The sequence below is a fragment of the Miscanthus floridulus genome, chromosome 16, assembly GCF_019320115.1.
Source record: "Miscanthus floridulus cultivar M001 chromosome 16, ASM1932011v1, whole genome shotgun sequence".
NCBI classification, from domain to species: Eukaryota; Viridiplantae; Streptophyta; class Magnoliopsida; order Poales; family Poaceae; genus Miscanthus; species Miscanthus floridulus.
Window position 1 is genome coordinate 71,290,000 of NC_089595.1, and position 20,349 is coordinate 71,310,348.

Sequence of the window (20,349 nt, forward strand, 5' to 3'; positions counted from 1 at the left end):
AAGCGAGATGTAAACAGGGAAAAGTGACAAGACAATGATTTGAAGAGATATAAAGCCGATCTGTTTCAATCTTAATCGGGCGAGGGATTATTTTGTTACAAATAGTAAGGGTACTAATTATAACAAGATTGATAACTAGCAAATTTATTCAAAACAGCAAGAAAACCCTACCAATCTTAATAGATTTAACTGATAACTAATCCATATAAAAATTTGTATGAGATATTAGCTGGACCGATGGAACCGTATAAATTTTGATAAGAATTAAGGGTAACTTGAATCAGTAATTGTAAGAGATACGAGCCAAACCGATGCAACCTTACAATTAACTAATGATAACTAACTTATGCAAAGCTTGCAAAAGGTCAGACCTAACCGATGCCGCCTTACAAACAAAGTATAAGTCATGATGGATAGTCATAGACAAACCAGAGGTCGGACTTAACCGATGATAGCCCTGCTTGCCAAAGAACTCGTCGAAATCTACTCCTACTCCTACTCCTACTCCTAAGGGGTGGTGTAAGACGAAAAGTAAAGGTATTGGTTTTTGATTGATCGAGGAGATGTCTATTATAATAGCTAGGGTCCAATATTTATACCCGAGGCTTGGCTACGAGTCTAGGTCGAACAAGTCCAATTACAAAACTTGGTAAAGAAATCAAAATTACAATAACTTGGACTTCAGCCTTTCCTTTCTATGAAATCCGATGCGTCTTCTTGGCTCATGCCTTGTCGTCCCTACCAATAGGGCCCATTCCCTTGAGATTGATGATATCACCTTATCTAGTCGAATTTGATGTCAATCTAGTTAGCTGTTCTCGCAGAATATTTTGGCTTTCTTTGATGGTCTTCAAAACATAGGGTTTCCCATCAAACCAAATTTCCAAAGACTAAGTTTGACCACGAGCAAAACATACTACTTGGTGATTTCCAATCTATAGTGCTAACAGTGGCGGTCGACCGGATCGATGGCAGTCATAATAGCAGTTCTAGACCAGATTTCATCCACTAGCAAGCTTTACTTAGGGTTAAACACGTCCTGACAGCATACTACCTTCGATCAAGATTGGATCAAAACAGCTAAGCTAACTAAAACCATCATCAAAGCGAGATGTAAACAGGGAAAAGTGACAAGATGATGATTTGAAGAGATATAAAGCCGATCCATTTCAATCTTAATCGGGTAAGAGGTGATTTTGTTACAAATAGTAAGGATACTAATTATAACAAGATTGATAACTAGCAAATCTATTAAAAACAACAAGGAAACCCTACCAATCTTAATAGATTTAACCGATAACTAATTCGTATCAAAATTTGTATGAGATATGAGCCGAACCAATGCAACCTTACAATTAACTGATGATAAATAACTTATACAAAGCTTGCAAGAGGTCAGACCTATCCGATGTAGCCTTACAAACAAAGTATAATTCATGACGGATACTCACAGACAAACCGGAGGTGGGACTTAACTGATGGCAGCCCTGCTTGCTAAAGAACTCGATGAAATCTACTCTACTTCTACTCCTAAGGGCTGGCATTAGCTGAAAAGTAAAGGTACTAGTTTTTGATTGATCGCGGAGATGCCTATTACAATAATCGGGGTACAATATTTATACCCGAGGCTTGACTTCGAGTCCTGGTCGAACAAGACCGGTTACAAAACTTGGTAAAGAAAACAAAATTATGATAACTTGGACTTCAATCTTTCCTTTCTATGAAGTCTGACGCATCTTCTTGCCTCATGCCTTGTCGTCCCTACCAATAGGGCCCATTGCCTTGAGATTGATGATATCACCTTATCTAGTCGAATTTGATGGAAATCAAGTTAGCCAATCTCCCAGAATATTTTGGCTTTCTTTGATGGTCTTTAAAACTCAGGGTTTCCCATCAAACCAAATTTTGGTGTCAACATGAGAATAACTAAGTCTAACTTAACCCGGAGTAGCAACAAGACTTAAGATAACAAGAGCGTAGGGGAAATTACTAAGGTCTTCTAGTTCTAACTTTGGTAAGCTATGTCTTTTATTGTTCGATTCTGGGGATATTACTAAGGAAAACAAAGGCAAAGTATGTTTCCTATAGTAATAAGGTCCTGCTCGGCCTACAAACGGGAGGTGGACTAAAGGATTCAACGAGGCTATAAGAGTCACCTTCGTGAGCTACCACCGATCTAGAATATATGGTACATCCACAAGTAAATGAGTCTAAGCACCACGCTTACACTATGAATACTACTTTAACCTAGCAGAGACAAGGATTAAAGTACTCAAAAATAGTCGCAAACCTAAAGAACAATATGAACAAGATGCTTACTTGAATTAAAAGTTGATTACTAGAGAAATGTCAGAAGCAAGCTCAAGAAGAACTTGATTTCGCCTGGGTACAAGCCATAGATAGAGAGCACCGATAGGTCAGTACTTCGTCCAAACTCTTCCCTCACACTCTATCTCTCTATTTCTAATACAAGACTAGATCCTAACTTGGAGGACTAATCTTCTCTTGACTGCTAGCTCTGATCCTAATGAAGAGGATATGAATTGTGGCTTTTGGTTTCTAGGGTTTTAGGATCTCACTAGAGGAGGGGTATAGGCAGGTATATATAGGAGGGTACATCAATCCTAGGCCCTCGAATCAAACTGACTTAAAAGAATGGTGTAGATGCAATCCTAAAGGCAGTGAAGAACCGACGTAGCGAGAAGAGGCTGCTAGGTGGGGCCCATAGGCCGAACAGCCTATAGGTGAGGGAGAGAGGGGGGAGAGAGGATTAAAATATGATATTATGAAGAGTGAACAAAAATGTACTTTTTACAAATTCACTAGTTGGACTAAGTGTCCGCTGAGAGGAAGTATGCATGGCCAAAAATCAAACGTGACCTAGTACCAGTGTTCAACAAGGGTCTCTTCCATGCTTATCTGGCTGTGCCTCTTCGTTGGGCCGAGAGGTACCGCCTAGCAGGGGATAGGTGGTACCCTATGTGCTGTCAGCCCATCTGCGACAGAAGGTGCACAAATTCACCTAAGGCACGAACAAATGGGGTGACTTTGATGTTAGTGGTGGTGGTGGAGGAAGGGACATTGGGCAAAGGTTGCCGGTGAGGGTGGAGGAGCATCGGCCAGAGTCGGGTGGTGGAGAAATAGAGATACGAGACAGGAACCGGAGGCAGCGGCGGTCGAGACAGGATAGAGATTTAGTAGAGCGTAGAGGAGACCTAGGTATATAAGGTGTTAGTGGGGTGGGAGCACATCAAACATGGGATTTGGGTTGTTTGATGGGCCTTTGTATGTGTTTATGTGCTAAAGCCTAGGCTCACCGAGGTGCGCCTATGATCTAAAGTGGTGGTTGTCTTCTCATTCAAACACTGCACACCTTGTCCATTTCGGTGGGTGAGTGTGTTCATCTCTTGACGCTAAAGGTAAGCATACTACCAAATGTAACAACGACATTTGTCAAGTGTTTCAACTAGAACATCCACCTTTAGCGTCAAATAGAGGAACACACTTGCATATGGAAAAGAGTAGGCAAGAGTGGGGGAGAGAGGACTAAAATATGATATTTTGAAGAGTGAACTAAAATATACTTTTTACAAATTGATTTGCTAGACAAAGTGACCCTTGAGAGGAATTATGCATGGCCAAAAATCAAACATGTCCTAGTATTAGTGTTCAAAAAGGCACTCTTCTGTGCTCGTCTGGGCGTGCCACTACGCTAGGCGAAGGGGTACCACCTAGCAGGGGATAGATGGTACCCTATGCGAGGCTCACCCATCAATGTAGATGGCATGCAAATCCACCTAAGGCATGGACGCATGGGGTGACTGACATCAGCGACGGTGGCAGAGGAAAGAACATTGGGCGGAGGTGACTGCTTGGGGTGGAGGAGCATCGAGCAGAGTCGGGCGGTGGGTGCTACTATTGGAGATTAGAGGGAGAGAGAAATACCAGACAGGAATCGGCGGCGGTGGCAATCGAGATAGGAAAGACATCTAGTAGAGCATAGAGGAGACCTAGGGATATAAGGTGTGAGTGGGGTGGGAGCACTTCAAACTTGGGCTTTGGGTTGTTTGATGGGCCTTTTTCTTCAATGATGTCCAATTGTCTCCTATTTTCCTTTTTTTTTAAAATTATCTGTGTATACGCTAATGCCTAGGCTCTCCTAGATGCGCCTAGGTTCTAAATAGGTGGTTCTATTCTCCTTTGAACAGAACACATCTTGTCCTTTTCGGTGGGCCAGTGTGTTTGTCTCTTGACGCTAAAGGTACGAACACTACCAAATGTAACAACAACATTTGTGAAGTGTTTCAACTGGAGCATCCACCTTTAGCGTCAAATAGGGGAACACAATTGCATACAGAAAAGAGTAGGCAAGAGTGGGGAGAGAGAGGATTAAAATATGATATTATGAAGAGTGAACTAAAATATACTTTTTACAAATTCACTAGTTGGACTAGGTGTCCCCTGAGAGGAAGTATGCATGGCCAAAAATCAAAAGTGACCAAGTATCAATGTTCAACAAGGTGCTCTTCCTTGCTCGTCTGGGCGGGGGATAGGTGGTACCCTATGTGATGCCAGCCCATCTACGACAGAAGTCACGCAAATCCACCTAAGGCATGGACACATGGGGGTGACTTTAACGTTCGTGGTGGTGGCGGAGGAAGGGACATTGGGTGAATGTTGATGGTACAGGTGGAGGAGCGTCGTGCAGAGTTGGGTGATGGAGAGAGAGAGATAAGGGACAGGAACTGGCGATGATGGCGGTCAAGATAGGATAGACATCTAGTAGAGCACAGAGGAGACGTAGGTATATAAGGTGTTAGTGGGGTGGGAGCACATCAGACTTGGGCTTTGGGTTGTTTGATGGGCCTTTGTATGTGTTTATGTGCTAAAGCCTAGGCTCGCCGAGGTTTGCCTTGGATCTCAATAGGTGGTTCTATTCTTATTCGAACACTGCACACCTTATCCTATTTCGATGGGCGAGTGTGTTTGCCTCTTGACGCTAAAGTTAAGAATACTACCAAATGTAACAACGACATTTGTGAAGTGTTTCAGCTGGAGCATCCACCTTTAGCGTCAAATAGAGGAACACACTTGCATACGGAAAAGAGTAGGTGAGAGTGGGGGAGAGAGTATTAAAATATGATATTATGAAGAGTGAACTAAAATATAATTTTTACAAATTGATTAGTAGGATAAAGTGTCCCTTGAGAGGAATTATGCATGGCTAAAAATCAAACATGCCCTAGTACTAGTGTTCAAAAAGGTGCTCTTCTGTGCTTGTCTGGGCGTGCCTCTACGCTGGGCAAAGCGGTACCCCCTAGCGTGGGATAGGCGGTACCCTATGAGATGCTCGCCCGTCAGTGATAGATGGCGCGCAAATCCACCTAAGGCACGAACGCATGGGTTGACTGACATTAGCGGCAGTGGTAGAGGAAAGAACATTGGGCAGAGGTGACTGGTTGGGTGGAGGAGCATTGAGCAGAGTCGGGCACTACTAGAGGAGATTAGAGGGCGAGAGAGATACAGGATAGTAACCGGTGGTGGTGGCAATTGAGATAGGATAGACATCTAGTAGAGCATAGAGGAGACCTAGGGATAGAAGGTGTGAGTGGGGTGGGAGCACTTCAGTCTTGGGCTTTGGGTTGTTTGATGGGCCTTTTTCTTCGATGATGTCCATTTGTCTCCAATTTTCCTTTTCTTTTTTAAACATTGTGTGTGTATATGCTAACACCTAGGCTCTCCTAGGTGCGCCTAGGTTCTAAATAGGTGGTCTCTTCTCCTTTGAACACTACACATCTTGTCTTTTTCAATGGGCGAGTGTGTTTGTCTCGTGGCGCTAAAGGTAAGAACACTACCAAATGTAACAACGACATTTGTGAAGTGTTTCAACTGGAGCATCCAACTTTAGCATCAAATAGGGGAACACACTTGGATACAGAAAAGAGTAGGTGAGAGTGGGGTAGAGAGGATTAAAATATAATATTATGAAGAGTAAACTAAAATATACTTTTTACAAATTCACTAGTTGGACTAAGTGTCTCCTGAGAGGAAGTATGCATGGCCAAAAATCAAACATGACCTAGTACCAGTGTTCAACAAAGTGCTCTTCCATGCGCAATCTGGGCGTGCCTCTTTACTGGGCTAAGGGGTACTATCTAGCGGGGGCTAGGTCATACCCTATGTGATGCTAGCCCATCTTCAACACAAGTCGCACAAATCCACATAAGGCATGGACACATGGGGGGAGACTTTGATGTTGGTGGTGGTGGCAGAGGAAGGGATAGTTGGCGAAGGTTGCCGGTGGGGGTGGAGGAGCATCGAGCAGAATCAGGGGGTGGAGAGAGAGATACGGGATAGGAACTAGTGAGGACGGTGGTCAAGACAGGGCAGACACCTAGTAGAGCACATAGGAGACCTAGGTATATAAGGTTTTAGTGGGGTGGGAGCACATCTGACTTGGGCTTTGGGTTGTTTGATGGGCCTTTGTATGTTTTCATGTGTTAAAGCCTAGGCTCACTGAGGTTTGCCTAGGATCGCAATAGGTGATTCTATTCTCATTCGAACACTACACACCTTATCCTTTTTTTGATGGGCGAGTGTGTTTGCCTATTGACGCGAAAGGTAAGAATACTACCAAATGTAACAATGACATTTGTGGTGTTTCAACTGGAGCATCCACCTTTAGTGTCAACTAGAGGAACACACTTGCATATGGAAAAGAGTAGGCAAGAGCGGGGGAGAGAGTATTAAAATATGATATTACAAAGAGTGAACTAAAATATACTTTTTATAAATTGATTAGCAGGATAAAGTGTCCCTTGAGAGGAATTATGCAGGGCTAAAAATCAAGCGTGCCCTAGTACTAGTGTTAAAAAAAGGCGCTCTTCTGTGCTTGTCTGGGCGTGCCTCTATGCTGGGCGAAGGGGTACCCCCTAGCGGGGGATAGGCGGTACCCTATGCGATGCTTGCCCGTCAGCGATAGATGGCGCGCAAATCCACCTAAGGCATGGATGCATGGGTTGACTAACATTAGCGGTGGTGGCGGAGGAAAGAACATTGGGTGGATGTGACTGGTTGGGTGGAGGAGTGTCGAGCAGAGTCGGGCGGTGGGCACTACTAGAGGAGATTAGAGGGAGAGAGATACAAGTCAGGAACCGGCGGTGGCGGCAATCGAGATAGGATAGACATCTAGTAGAGCATAGAGGAGACCTAGGGATAGAAGGTGTGAGTGGGGTGGGAGCACTTCAAACTTGGGCTTTGGGTTGTTTGATGGGCCTTTTTCTTCGATGAAGTCCAATTGTCTCCTATTTTCATTTTCTTTTTTAAACATTGTGTGTGTATATGCTAATGCCTAGGCTCTCCTGGTGCACCTATGTTCTAAATAGGTGGTTCTCTTCTCCTTCGAACGCTACACATCTTGTCCTTTTTGATGGGCGAGTGTGTTCGTCTCTTGACGCTAAAGGTAAGAACACTAACAAATGTAACAACGACATTTGTGAGGTGTTTCAACTAGAGCATCCACCTTTAGTGTCAAATAGGGGAACACACTTGCATACAGAAAAGAGTAGGCAAGGGTGGGGGAGAGGGAGGATTAAAATATAATATTATGAAGAGTGAACTAAAATATACTTTTTACAAATTCACTAGTTGGACTAAGTGTCCCCTGAGAGCAAGTATGCATGGCCAAAAATCAAACGTGACCTAGTACAAGTGTTCAACAAGGCGCTCTTCCGTGCTCATCTGGGCGTGCCTCTACGCTGGGCTAAGGGGTACCGTATAGCGGGGGATAGGTGGTACCCTATGTGATGCCAGCCCATCTACGACAGAAGTCATGCAAATCCACCTAAGGCATGAACACATGGGGGTGACTTTAACATTGGTGGTGGTGGCAGAGGAAGGGACAGTTGACGAAGAATGTCGGTGGGGGTGGAGGAGCATCGGGTAGAGTCATGCGGTGGAGAGAGAGAGAGATACGGGATAGGAACTGGCGACGACGACGGTCAAGACAGGATAGACATCTAGTAGAGCACAGAGGAGACCTATGTATATAAGGTGTTAGTAGGGTGGGAGCACATCAAACTTGGGCTTTGGGTTGTTTGATGATCCTTTGTATGTCTTTATGTGATAAAGGCTAGGCTTGCCGAGGTTTGCCTAGGATCTCAATAGGTGGTTCTATTCTCATTCGAACACTACACACCTTATCCTTTTTCGATGGGCGAGTGTGTTTGCCTCTTGATGCAAAAGGTAAGAATTCTACCAAATGTAACAACGACATTTGTGGTGTTTCAACTGGAGCATCCACCTTTAGCGTCAAATAGAGGAACACACTTGTATATAGAAAAGAGTAGGTGAGGGTGGGGGAGAGAGAGGGTTAAAATATGATATTATGAAGAGTGAACTAAAATATACTTTTTACAAATTCACTAGTTGGACTAAGTGTCCCCAGAGAGCAAGTATGCATGGCCAAAAATCAAACACGACCTAGTACAAGTGTTCAACAAGGCGCTCTTCCATGCTCATCTAGGCGTGCCTCTACGCTAGGTTGAGGGGTACCATATAACGGGGGATAGGTGGTACCCTATGTGATGCCAGCCCATCTGCGACAGAAGTCGCGCAAATCCACCTCAGGCACAAACACATGGGGGTGACTTTGACATTGGTGGTGGTGGTAGAGGAAGGGACAGTTGGCGAAGAATGCCGGTGGGGGTGGAGGAGCATCGGGTAGAGTCATGCAGTGGAGAGAGATACAAGATAGGAACTGGCGACGATGGCGGTCAAGATAGGATAGACATCTAGTAGAGCATAGAATTGACCTAGGTATATAAGGTGTTAGTGGGGTGGGAGCACATCAGAATTGGGCTTTGGGTTGTTTGATGATCCTTTGTATGTCTTTATGTGCTAAAGCATAGGCTTGCCAAGGTTTGCCTAGAATCTCAATAGGTGGTTCTATTCTCATTCAAACACTGCACACATTATCCTTTTTCGATGGGCGAGTGTGTTTGCCTCTTCATGCAAAAGTTAAGAATTCTACCAAATGTAACAACGACATTTGTGGTGTTTCAACTGGAGCATCCACCTTTAGCGTCAAATAGAGGAACACACTTGCATACAGAAAAGAGTAGGTGAGGGTGGGGGAGAGAGAGGGTTAAAATATGATATTATGAAGAGTGAACTAAAATATACTTTTTACAAATTCACTAGTTGGACTAAGTGTCCCCTGAGAGGAAGTATGCATGGCCAAAAATCAAACATGACCTAGTACAAGTGTTCAACAAGGCGCTCTTCCGTGCTCATCTGGGCGCGCCTCTACGCTGGGTTGAGGGGTACCATATAATGGGGGATAGGTGGTACCCTATGTGATGCCAGCCCATCTGCGACAGAAGTCGCGCAAATCCACCTAAGGCACGAACACATGGGGGTGACTTTGACATTGGTGGTGGTGGTGGTAGAGGAAGGGACAGTTGGCGAAGAATGCCGGTGGGGGTGGAGGAGCATTGGGTAGAGTCGGGCGGTGGAGAGAGATACAAGATAGGAACTGGCGACGATGGCGGTCAAGACAGGATAGACATCTAGTAGAGCATAGAATTGACCTAGGTATATAAGGTGTTAGTGGGGTGGGAGCACATCAGAATTGGGCTTTTGGTTGTTTGATGAGCCTTTGTATGTGTTTATGTGCTAAAGCATAGGCTCACCGAGGTTTTCCTAGGATCTCAATAGGTGGTTCTATTCTCATTCGAACACTGCACACATTATCCTTTTTCGATGGGCGAGTGTGTTTGCCTCTTGATGCAAAAGGTAAGAATTCTACCAAATGTAACAACGACATTTGTGGTGTTTCAACTGGAGCATCCACCTTTAGCGTCAAATAGAGGAACACACTTGCATACAGAAAAGAGTAGGCAAGAGTGGGGGAGAGAGAGGATTAAAATATGATATTATGAAGAGTGAACTAAAATATACTTTTTACAAATTCACGAGTTGGACTAAGTGTCCCCTGAGAGGAAGTATGCATGGCCAAAAATCAAACATGACCTAGTACAAGTGTTCAACAAGGCGCTCTTCTGTGCTCATCTGGGCGTGCCTCTACGCTAGGCTGAGGGGTACCATATAACGGGGGATAGGTGGTACCCTATGTGATGCCAGCCCATCTGCGACAGAAGTCGCGCAAATCCACCTAAGGCACGAACACATGGGGGTGACTTTGACGTTGGTGGTGGTGGCAGAGGAAGGGACAGTTGGCGAAGAATGCCGGTGGGGGTGGAGGAGCATCGGGTAGAGTCGGGTGGTGGAGAGAGATACAAGATAGGAACTGGCGACGATGGCGGTCAAGACAGGATAGACATCTAGTAGAGCACAGAAGAGACCTAGGTATATAAGGTGTTAGTGGGGTGGGAGCACATCAGAATTGGGCTTTTGGTTGTTTGATGAGCCTTTGTATGTGTTTATGTGCTAAAGCATAGGCTCGCCGAGGTTTTCCTAGGATCTCAATAGGTGGTTCTATTCTCATTCGAACACTGCACACATTATCCTTTTTCGATGGGCAAGTGTGTTTGCCTCTTGATGCAAAACGTAAGAATTCTACCAAATGTAACAACGACATTTGTGGTGTTTCAATTGGAGCATCCACCTTTAGCATCAAATAGAGGAACACACATGCATACGGAAAAGAGTAGGCGAGAGTGGGGGAGAGAGTATTAAAATATGATATTGTGAAGAGTGAACTAAAATATACATTTTACAAATTGATTAGCAGGATAAAGTGTCCATTAAGAGGAATTATGCATGTCTAAAAATCAAACATGCCCTAGTACTAGTGTTCAAAAAGGCGCTCTTCTATGCTTGTCTGGGCGTGCCTCTACATTGGGTGAAGGGGTACACCCTAGTAGAGGATAGACGGTACCCTATGCGATGCTCGCCCATCAACAATAGATGGCGCGCAAATCCACCTAAGGCACGGACGCATGGGTTGACTGACATTAGCGGCGGTGGCGAAGGAAAGAAAATTGGGCGGAGGTGACTAGTTGGGTGGTGGAGCATCGAGCAAAGTCGGGCAGTGGGCGCTACTAGAGGAGATTAGTGGGAGAGAGAGATACAGGACAGGAACCGGTGGTGGCGGCAATCGAGACAGGATAGACATCTAGTAGAGCGTAGAGGAGACCTAGGGATAGAAGGTGTGAGTGGGGTGGGAGCACTTCAGACTTGGGCTTTGGGTTGTTTGATGGGCCTTATTCTTTGATGATGTCCAATTGTCTCCTATTTTCCTTTTCTTTTTTAAACATTGTGTGTGTATATCCTAACGCCTAGGCTCTCCTAGGTGCGCCTAGGTTCTAAATAGGTGGTTCTCTTCTCCTTCAAACACTACACATCTTGCCCTTTTTGATGGGCGAGTGTGTTCGTCTCTTGACGCTAAAGGTAAGAACACTACCAAATGTAACAACGATATTTGTGAAGTGTTTCAACTGGAGAATCCACCTTTAGTGTCAAATAGGGGAACACACTTGCGTACAGGAAAAGAGTAGGCAAGAGTGGGGGAGAGAGAGGATTAAAATATGATATTATGAAGATTGAACTAAATATACTTTTTTCAAATTCACTAGTTGGACTAAGTGTCCCCTGAGAGGAAGTATGCATGGCCGAAAATCAAACGTGACCTAGTACTAGTGTTCAACAAGGCGCTCTTCCGTGCTCATCTAGGCTTGCCTCTACGCTGGGCTGAGGGGTACCGTATAGCGAGGGATAGGTGGTACCCTATGTGATGCCAGCCCATCTACGACAGAAGTCACGCAAATCCACCTAAGGCACGAACACATGGGGGTGACTTTGACATTGGTGGTGGTGGTAGAGGAAGGGACAGTTGGCGAAGAATGCCGGTGGGGGTGGAGGAGCATCGGGCAGAGTCGGGCAGTGGAGAGAGATATAGGATAGGAACTGGCGACGATGGTGGTCAAGACAGGATAGGAACTGGCGACGATAGACATCTAGTAGAGCATAGAAGAGACCTAGGTATATAAGGTGTTAGTGGGGTGGGAGCACATCAGAATTGGGCTTTTGGTTGTTTGATGGGCCTTTGTATGTGTTTATGTGCTAAAGCCTAGGCTCGCTGAGGTTTGCCTAGGATCTCAATAGGTGGTTCTATTCTCATTCGAACACTACACACCTTATCCTTTTTCGATGGGCGAGTGTGTTTGCCTCTTGACGCTAAAGTTAAGAATACTACCAAATGTAACAATGACATTTGTGAAGTGTTTCAACTGGAGCATCCACCTTGAGCGTAAAATAGAGCAACACACTTGCATACGGAAAAGAGTAGGCGAGAGTGGGGGAGAGTGTATTAAAATATGATATTATGAAGAGTGAACTAAAATATACTTTTTACAGATTCATTAGCATGACAAAGTGTCCCTTGAGAGGAATTATGCATGGATAAAAATCAAACGTGCCCCAGTACTAGTGTTCAAAAAGGTGCTCTTCTGTGCATGTCAGGGCGTGCCTCTATGCTGGGCAAAGGGGTACCCCTAGCGGGGGATAGGCGGTACCCTATGCGATGCTCGCCCATCAGCAATAGATTGCACGCAAATCCACCTAAGGCACAGATGCATAGGTTGACTGACATTAGCGGTGGTGGCGAAGGAAAGAACAATGGGTGGAGGTGACTGGTTGGGTGGTGGAGCATCGAGCAGAGTCAGGCGATGGGCGCTACTAGAGAAGATTAGAGGGAGAGAGAGATATAGGACTAGAACCAGCAGCGGTGGCAATCGAGACAGGATAGACATCTAGTAGAGCATCGAGGAGACCTAGGCATAGAAGGTGTGAGTGGGGTGGGAGCACTTCAGACTTGGCCTTTGGGCTGTTTGATGGGCCTTTTTCTTTGATGTTGTAACACCCCAGGTGTTTGTCACCAGTTAAGCAATGGGTTTGAGCTCAAACATGACATGTCGAGTGGTAATGAAGGTGTCAAGATCAAATCTACATGATGGAGCTCCAACTTAAACTTGGGCCACGCACATTTGCTTACATATGGACCCTTGTTAAGATTATGCAAGAGTAATGTTAAACATGCTTATTCCATGTACATTACATCCATAGGCATCCATCTAGACCCGTGGAAAAGTTTCATGAAGTTTGGAATCAAGAAGTCGCATGAAATGATGAGTTACATTCTTGCTTGAATTGCGCTAGTAAGTGAAGGGAATTATAGGCCATCAACCAAACCTTGCAACCTTGCCCAAATGACTCTAGATGAACTCTACAACAAAAGTCATGAAAGGTTCATGTTGAGCAAATGTCAAGAAAATGCCTCAATCGGTCAATAACTCTAATTTAAGCTTTACAGTGACGATACTTTGACCTATGTTGACCAACCACTTACAGTGCTTGCATGGAGTTGCAACTTAAATAAAAGTTGAAGATTGAGTAGAGTAGAACAAACTTTGTTTTTGGAACAAGAGCCAGATCAACTTGGAACTAAGTCAAACAGAGGCTCGAAAATTGAATCAGCGGCTGTTTTTAGACTTAGAATTTTTCAAAGTCTGGAATTCATCGTCGTCGCCATTGGCGTCTCGCGTTCTCCAAAATTCGTTAAGCAAAGTGAGCCGGTCTCAAAATAAAAGTTGGAGTATACATGATGGAGAAGAGCATGTATGAAGATGACACTCAGTTGATTTCATTTTGCCCATCAATTTATGGAGGTTGTTAATCGCCGTTAATGCACTGACACTGCCATCTTGGAGTGTCGTTAACCGCTAATCTATTGCCCCAATGGCTATGATCCCTTAATAAAGTTTGTAGATCGTAAGAAGTGGAACAATTTTTATTCAAGGGTCATAGCCCAGTTCAGCACGCAAGCATCCCTATCACAGCCTCCAAGTCGAGCACCGCGACGCGCGCCACGTGTTCGATGAAATGACGTCGTGGCAACCATGCATAGAGCGCGCCCCGCCATGGCTGCCGCGCGTCCAAGCTCTGCGCCACGCGCTGCCTCATGCCCTGCTCCTCCAAACTGAGCGCCCGAGCTCTCCGCGTCCACTGGCTCTCTCTGGAACTCCCTCGCGAACGCCTTCGCCCCCCTCCGCTCTGCTGCCGCGGGCGCCACGGCCTTGGCCGCCATTGCCAAGCGGCAGAGCTTCTCCCAACCACCGCTTGGCCCCTCTGTGGTGCCATGCCTTGCTGCTCGCTCCACCCTGTCGCTCCCTTCTCCCTTCTCCACCATGGCACGCGTGCTCGTTCGACCCAACACTGTCGACCGCTCGTCGCCGTGGGCAGCCATGGGTGTAGCCCTCCCTGCGTGCGTGGCAGGGCATAGCAGGCCCCTGCTGGTCGAGACCGGGCCAGGGCATGGCCAGGGCGTGGCCGTGGCCAAGCTAGCCGGCCCCCCTTGCCGCGGTGCCCTTTCCCCAGCCGGCCGGTGCAGCCGCTGGCCGGTCCCGACGGCAGCAGCGCTCCTCGATATCTCGCCTGAAGAAGAAGAGGGTCTGATCGTAAATAGAAACTTTTTAACGTGTTCACTTTGTAAAATAGCCAGACACAAGGAGTTACATTTACGGGCTTGGTTGGTTTGAGTAAAGTCCAGGGTTCCCAATGCAAAAGCATTTTCTTTTCGGTTTAATCTTTTAATGGCAGATTTTTGTGCTGAACTTTGAAAATTCATAATAATTAGTATAAAAATCGTAAAATAGTAAATGAGGACTTTTTGGAATCCTTATGAAATTGTCTGTGCACTAGATCAATAATATTACATGTTTTAGTTTAAAGGATTAGCTGTAAAAATAGATTTAGGCAGTTAGGTTCTTAATGCTAGTCATGTCTTGTCCTTTTTATAACTGTAGTTATTGTACTCAAATAAATGTGAAATTTTTATGGAGTGTTACTAATGTGATTAGTGACGTCTGGTAAAAATTTCAGTATTTTAGGCTTGATAGTTTAAGATCTATACAAATGACAAATTCCCTATGTTGCTTTGCTCCTATCCTGAATAAGTCTGCATGTTTGAATTAATTGGCCCAGTTGAGTTGTGAATCATGTCTGGGTGATAATACATGAGTTGTAGTACTTTTCATAAGCTTTTCAAAAACTAAATATCATGATTTTTGGTTAAGTAGATCTTGAGTTATACTTGCTTAAATCTCTGTGGCTGTTTCTGCCCAAACCCAGAGAGGGTTTCCTTGTTCTTACTGGGGGGCCTTCTTAATAGTAGAATTAGCTTTAGGTGTTTACAACAAAGTTGTTTAGAATTTGATAAGCTTTCTAAAAAGTCTAGAAACACATTTATTGGACATGTATAACTCCATTTATAGCTGTTTAAAGTGGCATGTCAGTTTCTGTCTATGTTTTGGAAAGAGATGCAATTATTGGATTAATTGACCCTTCTAACTGTAGAATCATCTTAATATGAGAATAATAAAGTTGTAGGTAACTTACTAAGCTTTTCAAAAAGTTATGGTTCATGTTTGTTGGAGGTCTAGAACTCTAGTTATGCTTCTCTGAAGTTCCTATCAGTTTTCTGTACCACTGCTGTTGGGTTGCAATTGTAGTTTTGCTTGTGCAATTATTTTCGTGGTGTAAATGATGTTTGCTATCAGTTGTAGTGAATACAAAACTTGTAGCAAATTTCATGATCTTGCTTGTGTTCAAATTGTAAGGTCATAGGCTAGATAGTGTAGGAGTTACATGACTTTTAAGTCTCCTGTCAGGTTTTGATTGTATTCTGAGCAGATCTGAAAGATGCTAGTGTTCGATCTAGTTAGGATTTGAATGAGCTTCTGGTGATAATAACAAAGTTGTAGATAATTCATGTATCTAGCTGCTGTTAAACTTTGGTGGTATTTGGATTTGTGGTTTGTGAGTTATGCCTGTTTAAAGTTGGGTTACAGAATTAATTGCTCTTTGTCAATTGTGGATCAGTTTCTGTAAATGTATAATTTTGACCTACTTAACTTGTGAATCATGCTATGATGGTTATAGATGAAATGTAGATAATTTCATAAGATTTCCAGAATGTCTTCTTGCAAGTCATTTGGATTTGTGTAACTCCAGTTATAGCTAAATCTTGTAGCTGTTGTTTGCATGTCCAGAAATTTGCAGATTCCAATTATAGTGTTTGCTTGTATATTGCTAAGTGTGGCTTATGCCTTGTTGATGGTCAAGTTATGATACTTGTGACCTTGTTAAACTTGTGTCATGCTTGATGTGCTTGCTCTCTATAGTTAGTTGTGTGATGTTAGTTAAATAGCTATTGGTGTCTATGTCTTGCATAATCTTGTGTTTGTCTTGAATGTTTATGTGATGCCTCTTGTATTACCATTCTTCATTTTCATGCACTTGCATATTGCATCTCATCTAGGTACGCTAGATGCACCATGTGAAGGATGAGATGTTGGAGCCAAACTTGAAGACAGCGTTTGATGAATCTATCCCGAAGATGGAAGGACTAAGCAAGTGCTAGGACCTGAGATGTCACCAGGACGGTGCAAGCTAACTGAACTGACTTGTGTCGGATCCCAGGCAAGCCCCGGAGCATATTAAGCCTCCTAATTTCTGAAATACAGTTAAAGTATTATTGTTACATATATATATTGTTGCATTAAGTTTAGGTGTTGGATGCAAACACTTGCTGCATTGGTTATCCAATCCTTGTCCAGATATTGATACCCTGAATCCTATGTAGCTCAAGTTTGTATAGTGCTTAGCCCTGCTTAAACGTGGTAGAAGTCAGGTGATTTCCTGTCACCTGCGAGATATAGGAATATACATATGGCACGGTTGGCTATATTTGCTATCGTGGAAAATAACCTGTCTTAATTTGAAATGAAGACCGGGCGGAGGCTTGCCGGTTTGTAGTGACTCCGTCTATGTCGCTTAAGGACTGAATCTTGGAGCCTTTCCTGTTCATGTTGAACGCATGCCTCTCTCTTAGTTGGCCGGGTCTAGAGACCGACCACGAAGCCGAGTAGCTCAACTCAGGCCGGGAGTCGATAAGTATAAAGTACGCCTCGGAAGGGAGCCGTAGGCGTGAGTCCAAGGGCAGGTGATTTAAAAGTCCTGATCGTCCTGGCAGAAGGGTAATCCCTGAGAGTGCTGGCACTGATCGAACCCGCGAATTTGGTTCCTGAGTTGTACCAAAGGTGACCCACGGCTACCCTTGCAAAGTACGCCAGGGTGAGAGTTAGGAATACCCCCTCAGCTGAGTTGTAATTCGATTCGAGTCGCCGTCTCTCCCGGTTAGTGAGAACTTGACGGGCTTATCTCCAAAGTAGATACACTAAATAACATAATGGTTCAAAATGATGATATGATGATGACAGCCTTATTATACCTGCTATGGTTAATATTGTTTGCTCCTAATATGTGAGTGCTCTAGTACAGGTGCTAATCTAGTGGACATGTAAATGATGATAAACTTGATGCTAAGTTTAAATTGGTCACTATATTCATAAGCTCTTTTATGCAACTGTGTCAAGCTAGCCCACCTCATAAGCCTTGCATGACCCTTTGGTGTCTTTATTTCTGGTTTGGATGGGTAAGTCTAGCTGAGTACCTTCTCGTACTCAGGATTTATCCCACCATGTTGCAGGTGAAGTTCTCGGCCTGTGAAGATGGTGGCTAACCGCCGGTGGCTCGGTGATTCTATAGTTACTTCTCATCTATATGCTTTTGTCGGATGATGTCACTTATGCTAGCAATATATTTGGAACTTATATTAATGTAATCATTTGAAAGCTATGTTGTTATCACCAAGTGGTTTTTGAAACCCAATCTCGTACTTTTATTTGTGAACCCAATTGTAATATTATTTCCGCTGCAATCCTGTGTATGTGATGTGTATTTGCTTAATCACGCGATCTTAGTTGTGATGTTGATTTACCGAGGTCTTTCGGGACACTCGGCGGACTACCGGGTTTATATGAGTGAAAGTATGTGTGTGTCAACGTGTTAGCGGGGACAACCGTACTTGATCTTGTATAAATTGGGCGGTTCTATTATAGCTGGCATTAGAGCAAGATTAAGCATAATACTGTCATGTACATTGTTTTAAAAACAAAGTTTTGGTTTTAAAAAGCCTATTTTAACTAAAACTTTAGCTACAGGCAAATTTGTCAAAAACTAATTTGCAAAACTATGCTAGCGACATCCTCCTTTATGCCCAGTTAAGGACTATTAGGTGGCTATCTAAGTACTAACATGGGTGTTTTTACTTTCATCATCCATACGGCGTGCTATTGTATGGATGCCATTCGTTTGAATGGTAATGTATGGATCAATTGCCTCTACGCCCAGGTAAGTATGAGTTGTGAGAGCATGACCGTCCAACTGTCGGTCTAGGGGAGAGTTAGCTGTGGTTACTGGAATATTTACATGTCACACACATGTATATATGAAGGTACTTAATTGCGGGTATATTTATCGGGTAGCTATGGATATCGAAGTATATACATTTGGGGATGTATATATGGAGAGTATCTTAGTTTACTACTTTCATTGTGTGCTTATTTATCTCTTGTGGGGATGGGCTGCAATGAATTTGCCTACAGGTATGCTAACCACGAATGCGTAGATTGAATGTAGCTGACGACTAGCTATATATCGAGAGAGTACATGTTATGCCACCAACATAGAACGTGATTGCCACCTTAGGCTGGCAATTTTGTGAGGACAAATAGGACGAGCATGCATCATGATTGTGCTTGTGCATAAATATGCTTCCCTCACCTTGTTCTAATGCTAAGTAACTTGTGATCAATGTGATGTCACTATTTTCCCTATGTGAAGCTAGCCAAAATGCCTTGTCCCATGCTGCTTGAATAGCTATGCTTGAAGTTAGTGTGTGATTAGCTTTGCCTCGTATGTTGGTTTCCAAAGGAAATAGATGACGAGTTAATAGTCAACAAAAAGTTCACCCCTTTGAAAACTAAATTGCTAAATGTAAGTAGAACTTGTTTTGTAGAGATATCCACCTACTCCATAAAAAGGAAACAAAAGATAATAGTGCCTTACCACCATGTTTTGCATGATATGTGTAGTGGTGTGTTGTAGGTGACTGCTTATTATGTACGAGCTTTGTGCTTCGTAATAGCCATTTAAGCTAATTGGATTGAGTGTTTCGAAAAGCTCGCTTAAGACCATGATGTATGCGTGGATGCTCGTTATCTAGGTAGTGCCGTAGTTGTCACCCTTTTGTCCTCGGTAAGCATACAAGTGTCAAATAGCTTTATCCTAAAACAACGCTCAAGTTACGTAATCGCACAGTTGTCGTCTCCAATTAGGTTCTCTCTTAGGAACCTAAGCCTGTACATGTGGTTGCTAGCCTTGAACGTTGTGCTACGAAGACCTTTATCCATGCCTTTGCTCGACCTTAGGCCCAAGCTTAATTCCCTTGAATGCTTGCATGTGTCGTGGTTGTCCCGCTCCTATGGGGGAGGACCTTGCTCAAAAATCTTTGCCAGACTTCATTGCTCTTTCTCTTATGGATGAGCTAGTGCAACGCTAATCGCTATCTGCCCTGGCTTTGGAACCTTTTCTGCGTAGATCATGTCATTGCTTTATCAACTGAATCCCTAGTTAGTGCATTGGCTCTGACCTTCGAATCTCATTTATTTTGCCTCCAACCCGTTCAAGTCCCTGGATGTTTATCAGTCTTGATCTCATATTGCTGCTCGACAAGACCAAATCCCATGTTAATCTTTATCTGGTAAGCACTTTGGTGGACACGAGGCATAAATGGAAATTAAGCAAGAGTCTCCTACTTAGTTGCCATCGGCAATTAGGCTATGTTCTTTTGCGCTGTGTTTTGATCTTCTAATCGCCTCCTTATTAAATCATAATCTTGTGACTACCTTTGTTTGCTATCCCTCCTTCTCATTGTGCTTGCTCCTATGCAACCAAATTTGTGCCACGTGAGAATTCTGGTGGGTTGTATGCTCAGTAATGGTGCCACGAACTACGGTGCTATGACGGAACCTAGGGCCTCCTTGTGGGCGGCTAACGCATGGTTGTGCTACTAGGTGCGCGCTGGTATCGAGGTTTCTAGTCATGATCCATTGCAGAACTGCACCGATGTGTTATTTTCATGTGAGCTCTTCCTTGGTTATCTCTCCATATCTTATCGAAGATCCCTATATCAGACCGAAAGTAGTAGAGCGTCCTGTTGAAGTCACAAAAAAAGGATAACCTTTGAAGAACTGGTCACCGACATAAACATTAACCGACTACAAGAGGTGGTAGACAAGTGACTCCACTTGGTTGTCCCAGTATTGACGTCCGTCACCTAGTGAACAACTTATGTCATCATTGTTGGATCAGAAAGGCACACAACAATTAATGTTGGACAAGTTGTTAGTCAGATAAGAATCGAAC

The 20,349-nt window shown here is 43.9% G+C and overlaps 1 long non-coding RNA gene across 1 annotated transcript in view; it reads right to left on the minus strand.

Annotated features, from left to right (window-relative positions):
- Positions 1–1,781: 1,781 nt before the first annotated feature.
- Positions 1,782–20,349, minus strand: part of LOC136514382 (uncharacterized) — a 50,602-nt gene continuing 32,034 nt past the window's right edge. Inside the window, exon 4 of the long non-coding RNA XR_010773631.1 lies at positions 1,782–1,806. This is a non-coding gene — a long non-coding RNA (uncharacterized lncRNA). The remainder of the gene's footprint in view (positions 1,807–20,349) is intronic.